This window comes from Microtus oregoni, unplaced genomic scaffold, assembly GCF_018167655.1.
Source record: "Microtus oregoni isolate MIOR12 unplaced genomic scaffold, Mior012 000029F_ref0000214, whole genome shotgun sequence".
NCBI classification, from domain to species: domain Eukaryota; kingdom Metazoa; phylum Chordata; class Mammalia; order Rodentia; family Cricetidae; genus Microtus; species Microtus oregoni.
The window spans coordinates 21,801,623-21,824,006 of NW_024543088.1; the positions used below are offsets into that span (position 1 = coordinate 21,801,623).

General features: G+C 39.2%; 2 protein-coding genes, 1 pseudogene and 1 gene segment (V, D, J or C); all 4 read left to right on the forward strand.

Annotated features, from left to right (window-relative positions):
• Positions 1–22,384, forward strand: part of LOC121464736 — a 994,671-nt gene that overhangs the window by 822,301 nt on the left and 149,986 nt on the right.
• Positions 1–22,384, forward strand: part of LOC121464737 (immunoglobulin lambda-1 light chain-like) — an 840,936-nt gene that overhangs the window by 672,035 nt on the left and 146,517 nt on the right. The gene's annotated exons all lie outside the window — the stretch shown is intronic.
• Positions 1–22,384, forward strand: part of LOC121464628 (zinc finger protein 345-like) — a 218,511-nt gene that overhangs the window by 130,031 nt on the left and 66,096 nt on the right. The gene's annotated exons all lie outside the window — the stretch shown is intronic.
• LOC121464741 lies at positions 2,710–3,184 on the forward strand (annotated as a pseudogene).

The following is a 22,384-nucleotide window of genomic DNA, read 5'->3' on the forward strand; positions in this document are numbered from 1 at the left end:
TTTGACTTATGCCTTCCACAATGGTAGTTTCAAGAATCAATTCCTATTGTTAGGCTTGTCAAGCATTCTCACATACTGAGCCACGTAGGCAGAGGCTGATTGTTCATTCCTGGCCACCCTGACCTGAAAGATAACACAGAAATTGTATTAATCGCAACACTGCTCTACCACTTGCTTAGGCATATGTTTAGCTAACTCTTAACATTACCACCTCAAGGCTCTTGATTTATTAAGGTTCTGAGGCATCTGACTCCTTAGGGAGCCACATGGCATCTCTCTAACTCTGCCTTCTTTCTCCTCTCTCTCTACTTGTAATTCTATCCTTGTTCTATTTTGCCATGTTATAGGCCCAAGAAGCTCCCTTTTTCATTTATCCAAAAAAAAAACAAAACCAAAAACACATATACAAAAGGCCTTCCCACACCATTAAATGTAACACATATGTAAAAGGTCTCCCTACACCATAAATGTTAACACATATACAGAAGGTCTTCCCACACCAGAGCCATCTTGCTGTTTGTTCTGAGTTGGATGCAATGTATATAGTTTTGCATATGTATTTAACCATGGATAAAAGCACCCTAGTCTCTTTCTTTTCTTTCCTTTCTCTCTCCCTCCCTCCCTTCCTTCCTCCCTCCTTCCCTCTATTCTTTCTTTCTTTTTTCTTTCTCTCTCTTTTTCTTTTTTCTTCCTTTCTATTTCTTTATTTATATTGTTTTTGTCACTCTTTTAAAACTTTTTTCATATAATATATTTTGATCATATACTTTCCCTTCCCTCAGATCCTCCCAGATCCTTCCAGCTCTCTACGACCCAAGTTCATGTTCTTTCTCTTTTAAACAAAATAACAGACCCTCACACAAAAAAAATAAAGGAGCAACAACAGGAAAACAAAAACAAAATAGACAAAGTGAAATTGGGAAATTAATCAGACTGAATTTAAAAAAAGTGCACACACACACACACACCCCACATACACAGAGGGAGGGAGAGAAGAAGAAAGAGAGAGAGAGAGAGAGAGAGAGAGAGAGAGAGAGAGAGAGGCTATAGAGTCTGTTTACTGTAGACTAACTACCCCTTGCTATGAGGCCTGCCCTGAAGTGTGTTTGAAATATTTCAGTAACACTCCATTGGAGATAACTGATTTTACCTTTTCCAAGTTATCTATTGCAAATAAATTCCAGCTAAGGTTATGACTATTTGATTACTTCTATTTCTTTGTGTTGCCAATTTGTCTGATTTGAACCTGCGTGAGTCTTACATCCTTGTTTTCATAGTTCCTATGAATTCACATGGGAAACAGTCCTGTTTTGTCTGAAAGATTCTGTTCTCTTGGAGTCATCCACCATATCTGGCTCTTAAGCTCTTTCCACCCACCTCCTCTTCTGCATATTCCCTGAGCCTGGTGTATTGGTGGTTTGTCAAAGTCAACCTAGATAGATAGTTTCTTTAACCATGCATAAGTTAAAACATAACTGAGCAAACACACATAGTCCTGACATTCCTTTTATTTCTGCCCAACCTCTCCAATGACTAATTTTTCTATCATGATTCATTAATTATTGCCTCCAATTTAGAGCCATTCCCCTTTGTGAACATCTATCCTTATAAATATCTGTCAATTAAATAATTTTTTTCTATCACATAAGTAGTAGGCAGGTTTCAATGAGTGTAGTTTTGAAGACATCACACAGACATTCTTTATCAAACTCTGTAATCTTTACTTAAGGACAAATACAGTCCCACTGTGTTTTCCTCCAACTTTTTCTTTATTTTTTCTTTATTACTGTTTTGTAATGCCATGTGATTTTTCAATTTTTTATTTATAGTGCATCAAAAGAGTTATGCAGTATAATATTAATCATCCTGAATGCTAATATTCATCAGTATGTCTTTATGGGTCAATCTACTGATGAACCAAGTAGAGAGAATAAGTCTACATTCTTGAGCATTCTGAGAAGTGGCTCATGGACTAAATTTCTCTGTCCTCAGCATAAGTAGGAAAAGCCCCTGAATAAACACATCAAATAAATTAAAGTCTACAACTTTAGTTCTTGAATTTTCTAATGCTCCGACTCCTTAGTACAATTTCTAATTTGGTGGTGATCCCAACCATAAAATTTTTTGTTGCTATTCCATACTAATTTTTCTATCGTTATTTATCATAACATTATATTTAAACAATAGTATACCTGATATGACATCTGTCCATGGGGATCATAAGCTATAAGGTAAAAACACTGGTCTTTCGAGTGCTCCCACTGGGGAGAAGAAAACTAAAGAGAAGATGTAAAAGTCAGCCTCAGAGGAGGTAACTCCTTAAGATCTTGATCAGAAATGTGTAGTAGTCAAAGCCTTAGAAAAGTATGGTGGTCATAGACATGACAGGCATAGACCTGCTCAGTGGGCATTCATAGGTTTCACTAAAGGATCTGCAGACTCTAAGCTGAGAATACGAACATCTATCTCTTTGGGACTATTCATGATTCAATAGGCCCAGCAGCTGGGACCACTGTGATCTGTTGGGCAGACTCAGGAAGGAAGTGACACCCAGACTTTTGATGGTACAAACACCTAGGAAAGAATTTTCTTGCCCAAGAAAAATTTGCATATTTGTAGGTAGGACCCTGTCAATTCTTTGAGAAATGTTGAAGTATAAGAGAGACCCACACCATGTCTCTCTCAGCAGAGCTCTGAGGTGTCTGCACCATGGCCTGGATTCCTCTCCTCTTCTTCCTCCTTTGCTGTACAGGTCTGGAGAATCATCTAAACCCTGATTCTAGTTGAGGGAAACCAAGGACAACAAGGTATACTCTCCCCTCTTCTCACACCCCAGGAGATAATGTGTTTCTCTATTTCCAGGGTCTTTCTCCCAACCTGTGCTGACTCAGTTACCCACAGCCTCAGTCTCCCTGGGAGCCTCAGTCAAACTCACCTGCACCTTGAGTAGTGAGCACAGCACCTATGGCATTGAATGGTACCAGCAACAGCCAGAAAAGACTCCTAAGAATCTGATGTACATTGAGGATAATGGAAACCATGGCAGGGGAGATGGGATCCCTGATCGCTTTTTGGTTCCAGCTCTGGGGCTCATTGCTACTTAAGCATCTCCAGCGTTCAGCCTGAAGATGAAGCAGACTTTTTCTGTGGTGTAGTTTACCTTAATGACGGACAACAAGGGTGAGCACAGTGAACCAAATAAATGAGGAAGCAGGACAATAAATATTTTTCTCTCTTGCTATCGAGGCTAGTCATAGTTTTGAAAAAGATCACTTGAAGTTCTTACCTGTAACACACACTCCTTGGATATTTTCCTTTTTTATTTATTATTTATTTATTTATTTATTTTATTGAGAAAAGGAGAAAAAAAGTTTCCACCTCCTCCCAGCCTACCATTTCCCTCCCCCTCCTCCCACCCATCTCCCCCTCCTCCCACCCTTCTCCCCCTCCCCCAACTCCTCTCCCCCTCCCTCTCCAGTCCAAAGAGCAGTCAGGGTTCCCTGCCCTGTGGTAAGTCCTAGGTCCTCCCCCCTCCGTTCATATCTAGGAAGGTGAACATCCAAACTGGCTAGGCTCCCACAAAGCCAGAACATGAAGTAGGATCAAAACCCTGTGCCATTGTCCTTGGCGTCTCATCAGCCCTCATTGTTCGCCATGTTCAGAGAGTCCAGTTTTATCCCATGCTTTTTCGGTCACAGTCCAGCTGGCCTTGGTGAGCTCCCAGTAGATCAGCTTCACTGTCTCAGTGGGTGGGTGCAGCCCTCGTGGTCCTGACTTCTTTGCTCATGTTCTCCTTCCGTCTGCTCCTCATTGGGACCTTGGGAGCTCAGTCCAGTGCTCCATTGTGGGTCTCTGTCTCTGTCTCCATCCATCACCAGATGAAGGTTCTATGATGATATGCAAGATATTCGTCAGTATTGCTCTAGGATAAGGTCATTTCAGGTTCCCTATCCTCAGCTGCCCAAGGAACTAACTGGGAACCTCAGCTTGGGCACCTGGGAGCCCCTCTAGGGTCAAGTCTCTTGCCAACCCTAAAGTGGCTCCCTTAACTAAGAATTGTGCTTCCGTGCTCCCCTATCCAACCTTCCTTTATCCCAATCCTCCTTTTTCTCCAAGTTCCCCCCATCCTCCTCTTCTCCCTTTCTCTCCCCATCTCCCCTTACCCCCATCCCACCCCACCCGCAAGATCACAATTTTCTCCCCGGCAATTTTGTCTATTTCCCATAGCCAAGAGGATAACTATATGTTTTTCCTTTGGTTCACCTTCTTCCTCAGCTTCTTTAGGATCACCAATTGTAGACTCTGTGACCCATATTAATGGCTAGAAACCAATTATGAGTGAGTACATCCCATAGTCATCTTTTTGGGTCTGGGTTACCTCACTCAGGATAGTGTTTTCTATTTCCATCCATTTGCATGCAAAATTCGAGAAGTCATTGTTTTTTACCGCAGCGTAGTACTCTAATGTGTATATATTCCACAATTTCTTCATCCATTCTTCCATTGAAGGACATATAGGTTGTTTCCAGGTTCTGGCTATTACAAATAATACTGCTATGAACACAGTTAAACAAATGCTCTAGTCATATGATAGGGCATCTCTTGGGTATATTCCCAGGAGTGGTATTGCTGGGCCTAGGGGTAGGTTGATCCTGAATTTCCTGAGAAACCGAAACACTGATTTCCATAGTGGTTGCAAAAGATTGCATTCCCACCAGCAATGGATGAGGGTACCCTTTCCTCCACAGCCTCTCCAGCAAAGGCTATCATTGGAGTTTTTTATTTTAGCCATTCTGACAGGTGTAAGATGATATCTCAAAGTTGTTTTGATTTGCATTTCCCTGATCGCTAAGGAGGTTGAGCATGACCTTAAGTGTCTTTTAGCCATTTGAACTTCTTCTGTTGAGAATTCTCTGTACAGTTCAGCGCCCCATTTCTTAATTGGGTTAATTAGCATTTTAAAGTCTAGTTTCCTGAGTTCTCTATATATTTTGGAGATCAGACCTATGTCTGTTGCAGGGTTGGTGAAGATCTTCTCCAAGTCAGTAGTTTGTCTTTTTGTCTTGGTGACAGTGTCCTTTGCTTTACAGAAGCTTCTCAGTTTTAGTAGGTCCCATTGATTCAATATTGCCCTTAATGTCTGTGCTGTTGGGGTTAAACATAGGAAGTGATCTCCTGTGCCCATCTGTTTTAGGGTACTTCCCAATTTTTCTTCTATCAGGTTCAATGTGTGCTGACTGATAGTGAGGTCTTTAATCTATTTGGACTTGAGCTTTGTGCATGGTGATAGATATGGGTCTATTTTCATTCTTCTACAAGTTGACATCCATTTGTTGAAGATGCTTTCTTTCTTGCATTGTATACTTTTGGCTCCTTTATCGAAAATGAGGTGTTCATAGGTTTGTGGGTTAAAATTCGGGACTTCTATACGATTCCATTGGTCGACTTCTCTGTTTTTGTGCCAGTACCATACTGTTTTCATCACTGTAGCTCTGTAATAGAGTTTGATGTCAGGGATGGTAATGCCTCCAAACAATCCTTTGTTGTATAGGATTGTTTTGGCTATCCTGGGTTTTTTGTTTTTCCATATAAAGTTGATTATTGTCCTCCCAAGATCTGTGAAGAATTCTGAAAGGACCTTGATGGTCTTTGCATTGAATCTATAAATTGCCTTGGGTAGAATTGCCATTTTTACTATGTTGATCCTCCCAATCCAAGAGCAAGGGAGGTCCTTCCATTTTCTGGTATACTCCTCAGTTTCGTTCTTCAATGCCTTAAAGTTCTTGTCAAATAGACCTTTCACTTCCTTGGTTAGAGTTACCCCAAGATATTTTATGCTGTTTGTGGCTATCGTGAAAGGTGAAGCTTCTCTGATTTCCCTCTCTGCTTTCATATCCTTTGTGTATAAGAGGGCGACTGATTTTTTGGAGTTGATCTTGTATCCTGCCACATTACTAAAGGTGTTTATCAGCTGTAAAAGTTTCTTGGTGGAGTTTTGGGGGTCGCTTATGTACACTATCATATCATCTGCAAATAATGAAAGTTTCACTTCTTCCTTTCCAATTCGAATCCCCTTGATCCCCTTATGTTGTCTTATTGCTATTGCTAGAACTTCAAGCACTATATTGATGAGGAATGGTGAGAGTGGTCAGCCTTGTCGTGTTCCCCATTTTAGTGGGATGGCTTTCAGTTTCTCTCCATTTAATTTGATGTTAGCTGTCGGCTTGCTGTAAATAGCTTTTATTATATTTAGGTATGACCCTTGTATCCCTAATCTCTCCAATACTTTTATCATAAAGGGATGTTGAATTTTGTCAAATGCTTTTTCAGCATCTAATGAAATGATCATATGGTTTTTTTCTTTCAGTTAATTTATATGATGGATTACATTGATAGATTTTCGTATGTTGAACCAGCCCTGCATCCCTGGGATGAAGCCTACTTGATCATAATGGATAATATTTCTAATGTGTTCTTGGATTCGGTTTGCCAGTATTTTGTTGAGGATTTTTGCATCGATGTTCATGAGTGAGATTGGTCTATAATTCTCTTTCTTGGTTGAGTCTTTGTGCAGTTTTGGTATCAGAGTAACTATAGCTTCATAAAAGGAATTTGTCAATGACTCTTCTGTTTCTATATTGTGAAATACATTAAGGAATATAGGTATTAGTTCTTCTTGGAAGTTCTAGTAGAATTCCGCATTGAAACCATCTGGACCTGGGCTTTTTTTGGTAGGGAGGTTTTTGATAACCTCTTCTAATTCTTTGTGACTAACAGGTCTATTTAGATTGTTCAGCTGGTCCTGGTTTAACTTTGGTATATGGTATTTATCTAAAAAAGTGTCCATTTCCTTTACATTTTCCAGTTTTGTGGCATATAGGCTTTTGTAGTAAGATCTAATGATTCTCTGAATTTCCTCTGTGTCTGTGGTTATGCCCCCCTTTTCATTTCTAATCTTATTTATTGCAAATTCTCTCTCTGCCTTTTGATTTGTTTGGATAGGGGTTTGTCAATCTTGTTGATTTTCTCCGGAACCAGCTTTTTGTTTCATTGACTTTTTGTATTGTTTTCTGTGTTTCTATTTTGTTGATTTCAGCCCTCGGTTTGATTATTTCCAGTCTTCTACTCCTCCTAGGTGAGTCTGCTTCTTTTTTTTTCTAGAGCTTTCAGGTGGGCTGTTAAGTCTCCAATGTGAGCTTTCTCTGTTTTCTTTAAGTGGGCACTTAGTGCGATGAACTTTCCTCTTAGGACTGCTTTCTTAGTGTCCCATAAGTTTGATTATGTTGTTTCTTTGTTTTCATTGAATTCCAGGAAGACTTTAATTTCTATCTTTATTTCTTCCTTAATCCATGTATGGTTCAGTAGTTGACTGTTTAGTTTCCATGAATTTGTAGACTTTCTGGGGGTAGCATTGTTGTTGAATTCTAACTTAATCCATGGTGATCTGACAAGACACAGGTGGTTACTAATATTTTTTTGTAACTGTGTATGTTTGATTTGTTACTGAGCATGTCGTCAATTTTTGAGAAGGTTCCATGTGCTGCAGAGAAGAAGGTATATTCTTTCCTATTTGGGTGGAATGTTCTATAGATGTCTGTTAGTCCATTTGATTCATTACCTCCATTAATTCTCTTATTTCTCTGTTAGGTTTCTGTCTGATTGACCTGTCCATTGGTGAGAGAGGAGTGTTGAAGTCTCCTACTATTAGCGTGTGTGGTTTGATGGCTGCCTTGAATTTTAGCAATGTTTCTTTTATGTACGTGGGTGCATTTATATTAGGGGCATAGATGTTCAGGATTGAGACTTCATCCTGATGACCTGTTCCTGTTATCAGTATAAAATGCCCCTTTCCATCTTTTCTGATTGATTTAAGTTTGAAGTCAACTTTGTTAGAAATTAGTATGGCCACACCTGCTCTTTTCTTAGGTCCATTTGCTTGATAAGCCTTTTCCCAGCCCTTTACTCTGAGTAGGTGCCTGTCTTTGTGGTTGAGGTGTATTTCTTTTAAACAGCAGAATTTTGGATCCTGTTTTCGTATCCAATCTCTTAACCTGTGCCTTTTTATAGGTGAGTTGAGCCCATTGACATTAAGTGATATTAATGACCAGTGATTGTTAACTCTGGTTATTTTTTTAGTCGTAGAGTTTGTGTGTTTCCCTTCTTTGATTTGTGTTGGTGAAGGGTCTCTAGATGTCTGAGTTATTGTGGTCATTGTTGGACTCCTTGGTTAGTGATTTTCCTTCTATTACTTTCTGTAAGGCTGGATTTGTGGCTGCATATTGTTTAAATTTGTTTTTATCATGGAAAATTCTGTTTTCTCCATTTATTGTGAACGAAAGCTTGGCTGGATATAGTAGTCTGGGCTTGCATCCGTGGTCTCTTAGTTTTTGGAGTACATCTATCCAGGTCCTTCTGGTTTTCATGGTTTCCATAGAGAAGTCAGGTGTAAGTCTGATAGGTTTACCTTTATAAGTAATTTGGCCTTTTTCCTTTGCAGCTCTTAATATTCTTTCTTTATTCTGTATGCTTTGTGTTTTGATAATTATATGGCGAGGGGATGTTTTATTTTTTTTTTTTGATCCAGCCTATTCGGTGTTCTGTATGCTTCTTAAACCTTCATAGTTATATCTTTCTTTAGGTTGGTAAAGTTTTCTTCTATAATTTTATTAAATATATTTTCTGGACCATTGAGCTGCACTTCTTCTTCTTCTATTCCTATTATTCTTAGGTTTGGTCTTTTTATTGTGTGCCATATTTCCTGAATGTTTTGTGATGAGAGTTTGTTGGACTTGCTGTTTTCTTTGATCAGTTTGTTTATTTTCTCTATGGTATCTTCAGAATCTGAGATTCTTTCTTCTAACTCTTGTATTCTGTTGATTATGCTTGTTTCTGTAGACTCTGTTTGTTTACTTAAATTTTCCATGTCCAGCCGGCCCTCTGTTTGTGTTTTCTTCTTTGCCTCCATTTCAGTTTTCAAGTCTTGAACTGTTTCCATTATCTGTTTGATTGTTTTTCCTTGGTTTTCTAGGGTATCATTCACTGATTTATTCAATTCTTCAAACTTTCTGTTATATTTCTCATCCATTTCCATAAGGGCGTTTTTTACATGCTGTTTAAGGGTGTCAATCACTTTCATGAAGTCAATCTTTTCTACTTCTTCTTGATTAAGGTGTTCATGTCCTCCTGTTGTGAGGTCGCTTGTTTCTGGTGGCTTCATGTTGCTTTTCAGCTTGTTGGGCGAATTCTTGCCTTGGTGTCTGCCCATCTCTTCTTCCAAATGCTCCCTTATGGATCTTCTTTTACCAGATCAGGTCTTTTTGCATACCCAATGCTGACTCTCCCCAATGTTGGCTCTCCTGGCACCGAGAAATCAGGTCTCCGTGCTTATTGGGCAGCTTGCAAACAAAGCGCCTACCCTGCTTGGTGCAGGCAGGCCATAGAAACAAAGGGCCCAATTGGATGCCCGAAGGATCAGACCCAGTGTCTAGACAGGCTGGACTGGGTTCTGTTATGTGGCAAAAGAGGGCGGTGGTGCCGAAGTGGGGAGGGTTCTGAATGGAAGCTGGGTGGGCTAGGAAGAAAGAGGCAGTATGCAGGAAGTAGAAGCTCTGCAGAGAGCCCAAGAAGGTTAGGTGGCCAAGGAACCTCTTAGCTCCCCGTTCCGGGCCGGCGCTGTGGGGCCAGAAACTCACCCCAACGCTGGCTCTCTTTGCGTCGAGAGATTTGGCCTCCATGCAGGTTGGGCAGCTCGCAAACAAAGCGCCTACCCTGCTTGGTGCAGGCAGGCCATAAAACAAAGGAACTCCCGCCCGTTTGGGTGACCCGAGGGTTCAGACCCAGTGCCCAGACAGGTTGGGCTGGGTGATGTTATGTGCCAAAAGAGGGTGGTGGGGCCAAAATCGGGAGGGTTCTGGATGGAAGCCTGGTGGGCTAGGAAGAAAGAGGCAGTATGCAGGATGTAGAGGCCTTGCAGAGAGCCCAAGAAGGATAGGAGGCCAAGGAACCTCTGAGCTCCCTGTCCCAGGCTGGCGGTGGGGCCAGAAACTCACCCCAACACTGGCTCTCCTGGCACTGAGAGCCCTGTTTAAATGTTGATGTTAAAAAAGCAAAGATTTCACTAGTGTCTACCATATCAGCTACTGAGATATTTGGGGGGTAGAACGCAATAATTTTTTGCATTAATTTTCGTAGCAGACTTTTTTTCAAGATAGATTGTCATTCTCTTCTTACATATATAATTTTCCCCATTCAGCAAAGGGGTAAAGTGACTTCATGGTCTAAAAGTACTGAATCCTGAATCCAGAAAAGACAAAATCTTTGAGCAGGATCTATGTCCTTCCTGGAGAGAATCAAAATAGAAAACACCAATTTCTCAAGCTCAGCATCTTTGTAGGGATCAAGAAAACTCTTTTTGGAAGCAGAACAGACAGAATCTAGTGGGATTAGTAAAGTAAATGGTACTATAAATTGGAATATGACAAATGATCATAAATAAAGGCAAATATTGCGTTGTCATTAAGAGAAAAGAGGAATTGTGACAGTGGAGTAAATTAGAGGAAGATTTTTGTAGAGCCTTTCATTTTCTAAGACACATCCAGTTATCATGTATTGTATCTCTACCACAAAAAGTTTGCTTTCTCTAGATGTTTATCATTTATTAATTTTTCTTTATTTATATATTGAACCAATATCTCTTTATGTAGACTAGGTTGACCTGAAACACACACTGAACTAATATTAAGGTGCTGGGATTAGAGGCATGAGCTATCCTTTATGTAATTGCTATTTTAAATGTATATTTTTAATTTTCCTTTTTTTTGATGAAATTATATTTTCAACATATCCCCCTTCTCTTTCCTCCCTCAAAGCCCTCCCAGACATCCTTCCTTGTTCTCCTTCTAATTCATGGACACTTTTTGTACTAAATGCTATTATACTCATATACATATGTATGCAAATATATGTAAGTAAATTTATGTGTATATGGATATACCTAAGTGTGTGTGTTGTATATATATATATATATATATATATATATATATATATATATGTATTTATAAATATAGCATGCTCAGGTTTAAAAAGTTATTTGTATGATGGTTTTCATGGCTGAGTATTTGTTATCAATATTTAATGTCCTCTTTACTGCATAGGGCTGTTTCTTTTCCTCTCAGCATTGTGTAGATGTCTGTGGTTATTTTGTGTAGGGTTGATGTTTCCTGAGCTCTCCCCATCCACTGTGGCAGGCCTATTCCTGTCATCCTTGGTCGGCTCTTGTTTAGGCAGTCATTTGGTGAAACTTTATGGGTACAGTTTCTGACATTCATAAGAAACCCAATCTCATTAAAAACTACTTGATACAATTTTTAGGGTCTGTGTGTGTGTGTGTGTGTGTGTGTGTGTGTGTGTGTGTGTTTTGAGTGCGTGCATGTGTGTGTGTGTGTTGCACATTTCTGTGTGTAGGCAATTGCCTGTGAGTACCAGAACTCTGGCACTGGAATTCTAGGGGATTCCAGGCTGACATGTGGGTGCTGTGAGCTGACCTGGGAACTTTTCATAGACCACTCAGAGCTCTTAACCACTGAACCATCTGTCCTGACCTAGATGTTGTATTTTCAGATGCTCTAACACCAGCTTTAGCTTCTTACTGAATTTGACATTAATATACGAACTTAATTTATGAACTGATATTTATTCTTTTTTACTTGTTGACCAGAGTCATGTATTTCTCTTTATAAAAGTTATGCCCACCTATTTTAAATTGATTACTGACTTGCAGAAGCTCATTTAACTTCCATATGATTTTAAGCAATACCTTCTGAAGACTGAACCTGCCTTCATTACAGGAGTTTCTTTTCTTGCATCCTATAGTCATTTATAAGTGTCAAGACATTTACATGAAAAAAGACTAATTTTGATCCTCATAATATTCTGTTCTTTAATTGACAATATTTTATTTTATTTGTTTAAAACTAGGTGAAGGCAGTTATTTGTGGTGATTAACATGTTAGATAATTTTGGCTTCAGTTTACCTGGGGCTGAGTTAAAGCATGAAAGTCTAACAGATGATGTGAATTTGAAATGAAAGTGGCTCCTTTTATGTTTTTAAATTTTATTATATTTTTAAAACAATCTTTTTATTTTTGCATAACAGTCCCAGTTTCCTTTCCTTTCCCTCCTGCCTTTCCTTCCACCTTTCTCCCATCCAACACCCTATCTATTTCTCAGATAGAGTGAGGCCTTCCATGGGGAGTCAACAAAATCTGTCATATTGCTTGAGGCAGGAGCAACATCCTCCTCTATATATCTAGGCTGAGAAAGTTTTTTTTTCCCCATAAGGAATGGGCTCCAAAATCCAGTTCATTCATTATGGATAAATATTGGTTCCATAGTCAGTGGCCCCATAAACTGCCAGGCCACACAACTTTCACCCACATTCAGAGGGCCTACTTTGATCTGATGTAGGTTGGGCAACTGTAAATCCAGAGTCAGTGAGCTCCCACTAGCACAGGTCAGCTGTTTCTGTGAGTTTCCCTATCATGGTCTTGATCCCTTTGCTCATACTATCACTCCTCTCTCTCTACAACTGGACTCCAGGAGCATGGCCCAGTGCTTAGCAATGGATATCTACAGCTGCTTCCATCAATTACTGGGTGGAGGTTCAATGATGACAATTAATTTAGTCATCAATCTGATTACAGGGTAAGACCAGGACAGTTAACTTCTTTTTTTTTTAATTTATTTATTTATTATGGATTTCTGCCTCGTCCCCACAACCGCTTCCCATTTCCCTCCCCCTCCCCCGATCAAGTCCCCCCCCTCATCTGCTCGAAGAGCAATCAGGGTTCCCTGACCTGTGGGAAGCCCAAGGACTGCCCACCTCTATCCAGGTCTCGTAAGGTGAGCATTCAAACTGCCTAGGCTCCTACAAAGCCAGTACGTGCAGTAAGATCAAAAACCCACTGCAATTGTTCTTGAGTTCTCAGTATTCCTCATTGTCCGCTATGTTCAGCTAGTCCGAATTTATCCCATGCTTTTTCAGACCTAGGCCAGCTGGCCTTGGTGAGATCCCAATAGAACATCCCCATTGTCTTAGTGTGTGGGTGCACCCCTCGTCGTCCTGAGTTCCTTGCTCGTGCTCCGTCTCCTTCTGCTCCTGATTTGGACCTTGAGATTTCTGTCCGGTGCTCCCGTGTGGGTCTCTGTCTCTGTCTCCTTTCATCGCCTGATGAAGGTTAATATTCCTGAGGATGCCTATGTGTTTGTCTTTGGATTCACCTTATTTAGCTTCTCTAGGAACATGAATTATAGGCTCAATGTCCTTTATTTATGGCTAGAAACCAAATATGAGTGAGTACATCCCATGTTCCTCTTTTTGGGTCTGGCTTACCTCACTCAGGATAGTGTTTTCTATTTCCATCCATTTGTATGCAAAATTCAAGAAGTCCTTGTTTTTTACTGCTGAGTAATACTCTAATATGTATATATTCCATACTTTCTTCATCCATTCTTCCGTTGAAGGGCATCTAGGTTGTTTCCAGGTTCTGGCTATTACAAACAATACTGCCATGAACATAGTTGAGCATATACTTTTGTTGTATGATAGGGCCTCTCTTGGGTATATTCCCAAGAGTGGTATTGCTGGATCCAGGGGTAGGTTGATCCCGAATTTCCTGAGAAACCGAAACACTGCTTTCCAGAGTGGTTGCACAAGTTTGCATTCCCACCAGCAATGGGTGAGTGTACCCCTTTCTCCACAACCTCTCCAGCAAAGGCTATCATTGGTGTTTTTTATTTTAGCCATTCTGACAGGTGTAAGGTGGTATCTTAAAGTTGTCTTGATTTGCATTTCCCTGATCACTAAGGAAGTTGAGCATGACCTTAAGTGTCTTTTGGCCATTTGAAGTTCTTCTGTTGAGAATTCTCTGTTCAGCTCAGTGCCCCATTTTATAATTGGGTTGATTAGCCTTTTACGGTCTAGTTTCTTGAGTTCTTTATATATTTTGGAGATCAAACCTTTGTCAGTTGCAGGGTTGGTGAAGATCTTCTCCCAGTCAGTGGGTTGTCTTTTTGTCTTAGTGACAGTGTCCTTTGCTTTACAGAAGCTTCTCAGCCTCAGGAAGTCCCATTTATTCAATGACGCCCTTAGTGTCTGTGCTGCTGGGGTTATACATAGGAAGTGGTCTCCTGTGCCCATGTGCTGTAGAGTACTTCCCACTTTCTCTTCTATCAGGTTCAGTGTGTTCGGACTGATATTGAGGTCTTTAATCCATTTGGATTTGAGTTTTGTGCATGGTGATAGATATGGATCTATTTTCATTCTTCTACAGATTGACATCCAGTTTTGCCAGCACCATTTGTTGAAGATGCTCTCTTTTTTCCATTGTATACTTTTAGCTCCTTTATCGAAGATCAGGTGTTCATAGGTTTGTGGGTTAATGTCAGGGTCTTCTATTCGATTCCATTGGTCGACTTCTCTGTTTTTATGCCAATACCAAGCTGTTTTCAATACTGTAGCTCTGTAATAGAGTTTGAAGTCAGGGATGGTAATGCCTCCAGACAATCCTTTATTGTATAAGATTGTTTTGGCTATCCTGGGTTTTTTGTTTTTCCATATAAAGTTGATTATTGTCTTCTCCAGATCTGTGAAGAATTTTGATGGGATTTTGATGGGGATTGCATTGAATCTATAGATTGCTTTTGGTAGAATTGCCATTTTTACTATGTTGATCCTCCCAATCCAAGAGCGAGGGAGGTCTTTCCATTTTCTGGTGTCTTCTTCAATTTAAGACAGTATTTAATCAACAGCACACCTGATATATAACATCTGTCCTGTGGGGATCATAACACATCGGGTAAGAACACTGGTCTACAGAGTGCTCCCAGTGGAGAGAAGAATATTTAAAAGAGGATGTAAAAGTCAGCCTCAGAGGAGGTAACTCCTTCTGACCTAAATCAGAAAGTGCTTAGTAGAAAAAGCCTTGAGAAACTATGGTGTTCACAGACATGAGACTTAAACCTGCCCAGTGGGGGTTTATAGGTTTCACTGAAGGATCTGGAGATTCTAAGCTGAGATACGAACATTTATCTTTTTGTGACTCTTTATGATTCAATAGGCCCTCCAGCTGGGCTACTGTGCTCTCTTGGGCAAACTAAAGAAGGAAGTGACACCCAGACTTTTGATGGTACAAACACCTAAGAAGGAATTTTCTTGACCAGGACAAATTTGCATATTTGCATGAAGGGCCCTGTCAGTTCTTTGAGAAATGTTGAAGGATAAGAAAGACCCACACCATGTCTGTCTCAGCAGAGTTCAGTGGTGTGTACACCATGGCCTGGATTCTTCTCCTCTTCTTCTTCCCTCATTGTACAGGTCAGGAGAATCATCTGCACCCTGATGTCAGTTGAGGGCAACCAATTGAAAACAAGGGTCATTCTCCCTACTTCTTTCACCCCAGGAAGTAATGTGTTTCTCTCTTTCCAGAGTCTTTCTCCCTACCTGTGCTGACTCAGTCACCCACAGCCTCGGCCTTCTTGGGAGCCTCAGTCAAAATCACCTGCACCTTGAGTAGTGAGCACAGCACCTACACCATTTATTGGTACCAGCAACAGCCAGAGAAGGCTCCTAAGTATCTGATGTATCTTAGGAGTAATGGAAACCATGACAAGGGAAATGGGATCCCTGATCGCTTCTCTGGCTCGAGCTCTGAGGCTCATCGCTACTTAAGCATCTCGAACATTCAACCTGAAGATGAAGCTGACTATTACTGTGGTGCAGGTGATAGTACTTGGTATACACAGCGAACCATATAAATGAGGAAGTGGTACAGGAACTATTTTCCTCTTTTGCTAGCAAAACTAGCCTATGGTTTCAAAAAGGATCTTATGAAGTTCTTACTTAGCACACTCCTTAAATATTTTCCTCTTGGTACTCAAGGGGATAGATCATAGTTCTAGCTTCTGAGCTCCTTGTGAAAGAGAATAAAGGAAAGGATTGTATTGAAGCACTGCCACTGCTCTGTAAAATTAATGACTATGAAAATCAAATCTTATGTGTACAGAGGTGAGGAAGTGAGAACATTATATTTTAAAGTTAGAGAATTGGGTTTAAGGCTCTAGTTGTTACTCACCAATGTTCACAGTAATTTCTGTTTGTTGTAAGATGGCTCTCTTCTCACATGCTCTAAGTGTTTTATCTCCAGAAAATTCCTGAGGAGTAAAGTGTAAGAACATTTATTAGGAATGTGGTAGGGCCCCCTAGACTAATGACAAAATAATATATCCAGTCACAATGGCTGAGCATTGTCCTTAAATGGACACGAACTTTTCCATATTGCTCCTGACACTCCTTTTTACTAATTAAGCCTTTCCAGATCTGTTTATTTTGTGCCAAAATTCTTACATGTGGCTTTTCTGTTTCATCATTAAGGCCTTCCTTTGTCCATACTAAGTCCACCTTTAAAATATTACATTATACTAAAAATAACCATTGACATTACATAACAACATGCATAGAAGACAAAAGAAAAACACCAAAACAAACAAATTCCAACAAAATTATTATACAGGGATTATATTTTGAGAATATGAGGGTATCATTTTTTGTACAGGATTTCAGTGACAAGGCCAGAATAGTACTTGGTTTCCTAGAGAAATATTTGGAACCCAACTTGTTGAACAGACGAGGTTGAGTGCGTTCAGTGCAGTATGGCTGTAGACCTTTTTGAGCAAAATCCTTCGTGAGGCCCTATGCTAGAAGGTTCTGTTGGATAACAAATATGAAACAATCCTGCTTGAAAATAGGAGATTAAAATGGGATTTCCAATCTTTCTCAGGCCTTACTTAGAATTGCATAACATTTTCTCTGCTTTTGGTCATTTATTTACATAGTGACCAAAGCCCAAAGTCTGCCTTTTTCTAGTACTTTGTGTTTCTTCACTATTTCCCTAGAGTTCACACCTCCCTATTAAATGACTGACTGTCCACTGTATTAGTTACTTTTCTATCACTTTGATAAAACTACATGAAAAGGGAACTCATAGAAGGAAGAGTTCATAGGGAGATTATGATTTTGGGGGGATAAGGAAGTCACAGAAAGGGAACAAGATCAGAAGCTCAAAGTTCACATCTCAGTCATCAAGCACAAGAGGCGTGTGGTACAGGACATTGAAAGTTCAATGCTAACCCAGAGTAACTTAGTGGTCTACAATACTACACTTTCTAGACTTATCCAAATAGCACCACTAGTTTTGAACCAAATAGTTAAATCCCAGAACTTGTGGGTAAATTCTTACTCAAATAACCTCTTTTGCCTTGCAGCTGAGCTCTATGCTGGCTTATCTCAAATAGCATTCCTTCCTTCCCATCTTACTTTTCCTCCTCTGGGCAGCTTACAAGATTTACAGTTTGCCTTCTCTCAGTTCTTTGAACTTTTTTTTAAAGCTCTGATGAAATTGTCCTCAAGCTTTAAAATCTACTTGTGAGATAGAAGGAGATTAGAGTAGAAGTGGAGAGGGAGAGGGAAGGAAAGGGGGAAAGTAGGGAAGGAGAGGGAAAGCCAGAGTGTCAAAGACAGGGGCAGGGAACGGGAGTGAGGCAGAAATTAAATGAGACAGAGAAGAGAGAAATAGTGACACACAGAGAGAATGTCCAACATAAAATTTTTGGCTGTGTCTGATGACATGCAATAAATTTTCTAGGTAATCTCCAACAACTAAACCTAGGGAATATAGGACACAGATGGGGACAGACCACACCAAAATGAAGATGGCTGTTAGTTCCATGTTAGTATATATCCGTAAGTATTAAGGAAGAGGCATTAGCTCAAATCACACATAGCCTTGAGGGTGACCAGCAGCAGTCTGTGTTCTTTCCCATGCCAGATACCTTATTGCTAGCATAATGTTCTCTGTCCTGCCTTACTCAACATATCACCTCCAGGTCTTTTCTTTCTTAACCAGACACAACCTCAAACCTACCCAAAGCCAAAGAGCAGGTAGCGAAATTCTAAAAATGACTGGAATTTCTGCCAGATGCTCAAAATTTTGTTATTGTTTTGTTCTCTGTAAATGCTCATTAGAGTCCCAGTCTTTGAGGAAAAGAATGCAAATGCATCTGTTTGGCGTGATTATTTGGGGAAGATCATGCTACCAAATCACCTTTTTTATGACATCTTGATTTAAAGAGCAGCTCAGACCTGTAATATGTAGGACTGACACACAAGAAGAGGTGTGTGTGTGTGTGTGTGTGTGTGTGTGTGTGTGTGTGTGTTCATGAGACACTGCTCTCTCATAAACTGGGCTGGGGAAAGAATGAAAGGCCTGGGAGAGGATCAATATGAGGTGTAGGGCCTCATGAAGCAGAGAACTGAGGTGTCATCACCACGGAGTGCACAACTCTCTTCCTGATTCTCCTCATTCACCACACAAGCCACTGGAGAGCTAGTGTGAAGCTCTCCTCATTCTGAAATCATCCCTTGATCATGAATTCTCCAAGTTAAAATGCTGGCATTAAAAAAGCAAATACTCTACTAATGTCTTCCATATTAGCTACTGGGAAATTTGTGGGAGTAAGACTCAGTAATTATGTGCATTTAATTTTCTTAGAAGACTTTGGTTCAGAATGGATTGAGATTATTAACTAGTTAATATAGATAATATCCCCCACTTAGCAAAGGGGACAAAAATATTTTAAGGGGCTGAAAAGTTACTAAGACCTGGTCTTGAGCAGGATCTCAGTCCTTCCTCAAGAGAGTCAAGATAGAAAGCCACCAATTCCTCAAGAACACCATTTTTGTAAGGACCAAGAAAAATGTTTTTGGAAGCAGAACAGAGTCTAATGGGATAAGTAAATTAAGAGATATTATAAATAAGAATGTGACAAATGAACATAAACAAAGCTAAATATTGTGTTGTAATCAACAGAAAAGAGGAATTGCTACAAAGGTGTAGATTAGAAGAAGCTTTAAATAGAGCCACTCATTTTCTAAGACATGTACAGTTATCATGTACTATATCTGCACCAAAGTTCGCTCTTCTCTATTTATTTATTATTTATTATTTTTTCTTTATGTATATATTGAGCCAATGTCTCAGTATGTAGATGATTTTGAGCTCAAACACACACTGAACTAATGTTAAGATGCTGGGATTAGAGGCATGAGCTGTCCTACATGGCATTTCTATTTTCGATGTGTATTTTTATTTTTTTCAATTTTTGATGAAATTATAATTTTAACATTTCTCTCTATCCTTTCTTCCCTCAAAGACCTTCCAGAAACCCTTCCTTACTCTCTTTCTAATTCATGGACTTTTTTTTTGCACTAAATGCTATTATATGCATATGCATATATATGTGGATATATGTAAGTAAAATTATGTATGTAGGGATATACCTAAGAGTGAGTATGTGAATACATATGCATGCTTTAACATAAATATATTTCCAAATTTATCATGCTCAGTTTAAGAAAAAAAGCTGAGGACCAGATAGTTTTGGTGAAGAATTCTACCAGAACTTCCAAGAGGAACTAATACCTATTCTCCTTAATGTGGTCCACATAATAGGAACAGATGAATCATTGCCAAACACTTTTATTGAAGCTATAGCTATCCTGATGTGAAAACCACACAAAGACTCAACCAAGAAAGATAATTACAGACCAAATTCACTCATAAATATCAATGCAAAAATTCTCAATAAAATATTGGCAAACTGAATCCAAGAACACATCAAAAAAATCATCCATTATGACCAAGTAGGCTTAATCCCAGAGATGTAGGGCTGGTTCAACATCTAAAAATCTATCAATGTAATCCATCATATAAATAAACTGAAAGAAAAAATCATATGATCATTTCATTAGATGTCAAAAAATTCATTTGACAAAATTCAACACGCTTTTATGATAAAGGTCTTGGAGAGATTAAGGATACAGAATAATAGCTAAATATAATAATACAGCAAGCCAACAGCTAACATTAAATTAGATGGAGAAAACCCAAAGCGATTACACTAAAATCGACAACAAGACAAGGTTGTCCACTCTCTCCATATCTCTTCAATATAGTGCTTGAAGTTCTAGCAATAGCAATAAGACAACATAAGGAGATCAAGGGGATTTGAATCAAAAAGGAAGAAGTCAAACTTTCATTATTTGAAGATGATATGATAGTGTTCATACGTGAGCCCCAAAATTCAACTAGAGAACTCCTACAGCTGGTAAATACCTTTAATGATGTGGCAGGATAAAAGATCAACTCAAAAAATTAGTAACCCTGCTATCAAAAAGGTTAAGGAAGTGGAGAGGGAAATCAGAGAAACATCACCTTTCATAATAGCCACAAATAGCATAAAGTATCTTGGGGTAACACTAGCCAAGGAAGAGAAAGATCTATTTGACAAGAACATTAAGGCTTTGAAGAAATATTGAAGAGGATTCCAGAAAATGGAAGGATCTCCCATGTTCTTAGATTGTTAGGATCAAAATAGTGAAAATGGCAATTCTACCAAAGGCAATCTATATATTCAATGCAATCCCTACCAAAATCCCAACAAAATTCTTCACAGACATTGAGAGTACAATAATCAACTTTATATGGAAAAACAAAAAACCCAGGATAGCTAAAATAATCCTATCAATAAAGGAAATTCCAGAGGCATTATCATTGCTGATGTCAAACTCTATTACAGAGCTACAGTAATGAAAACAGCTTGGTATTGGCATAAAAACAGAGATGTTGACCAATGGAATTGAATCAAAGACCAGGATATTAATCCACAAATCTATGAACACCTTATTTTTGACTAAAAAGCTAAAATTATACAATGGAAGAAAGGGTATAACTGATTTACAACCTGTAGAAGAATGAAAATACATCCATATCTATCACCATGCACAAAACTCAAGTCCAAATAGATTAAAGACCTCAATATAAATCCGACCACACTGAACCTGATAGAAGAAAAGTGGGAGTAGCCTGCAATCCATGGGCACAAAAGACCAGTTCCTACATATATCCCCAGTAGCACAGATAATAAGAGTGAAAATAAATAAATGAGACCTCCTGAAACTGAGAAGCTTCTGTAAAGCAAAGGACACAGTCATTAAGACAAAAAGGCAACCTACTGACTGGGAGAAGATCTTCACCAACTCCACATCGGACAAAGGTCTGATCTCCAAAATATATAAAGAACTCAAGAAACTAGGCATTAAAATTCTAAATAACACGATTAAAATGGGGTACTGAACTGAACAGAGAATTCTCAACAGAAGAATTTCAAATGGCCCAAAGATACTTAATGATATGTTCAACTTCCTTTGCTATCAGAGAAATGCAAATCAAAACAACTTTGAGATACCATCTTACACCTGTCAGAATGGCTAAAATCGAAAACACCAATGATAGCCTTTGCTGGAGAGAATGTGGAGGAAGGGAACACTCATCCATTGTTGATGGGAATGCAAATTTGTGCAACCACTTTGGAAATCAGTGTGGTGTTTTCTCAGAAAATTGGGAGTCAACCCACCTCAGGATTCAGCAATACCACTCTTGGGAATATACCTAAGAGATGCCCAATTATACTACAAAAGCATTTGTTCAACAATATTCATAGCAGAATTATTTGTAATAGCCAGAACCTGGAAACAACCTAGATGCTCCTCAGTGGAAGAATGAATGAAGAAAGTATGGAATATATGCACATTAGAGTACTACTCAGTGGTAAAAACAATGACATCTTGAATTTTGCATGGAAATGGATGGATATAGAAAACACTATCCTGAGTGAGATAATCCAGTTACAAAAATACGAATATGTATGTTCTCACTCATTAGTGGATTCTAGCCATAATCAAAGAACATTGAGCCTATACTTTGCAATCCTAGAAAAACTAAATAATAAGGTAAACCCAAAGAAAAGCATAGATAGATCCTCCTGGAAATTGGAACAGTCTAATAGATGATGTGTATTTGAAATGAAAGTGGATCTTTTATGTTTCTTATTTATTATGATTTTAAAACAATCTTTTTATTTTACATACCAATCCCAGTTCCCTTTCTGTCCTCTCCTGCCTTTTCTTTCAACTTTTTTCCCATCCCACACCCTATCTATTTCTCAGAGAGGGTTAAGCCTTTCTTGGGGATACAACAAAATCTATCATATTACTAGAGGGAGGACCAAGATTTTCCTCTATGCATCTAGGCTAAGAAAGGTATCCTTCTATAGGCAATGGACATCAAAAGCCAGTTCATGCACTATGGATAAATACTAGGTCCACAGCCAGTGTCCCCATAGAGTGCTAGGTGACATAACTGTCACCCACATTCAGAGGGACTACTTTGATTCTATGCAAGTTGCCCAGCTGTCAATCCAGTAAGTGAGC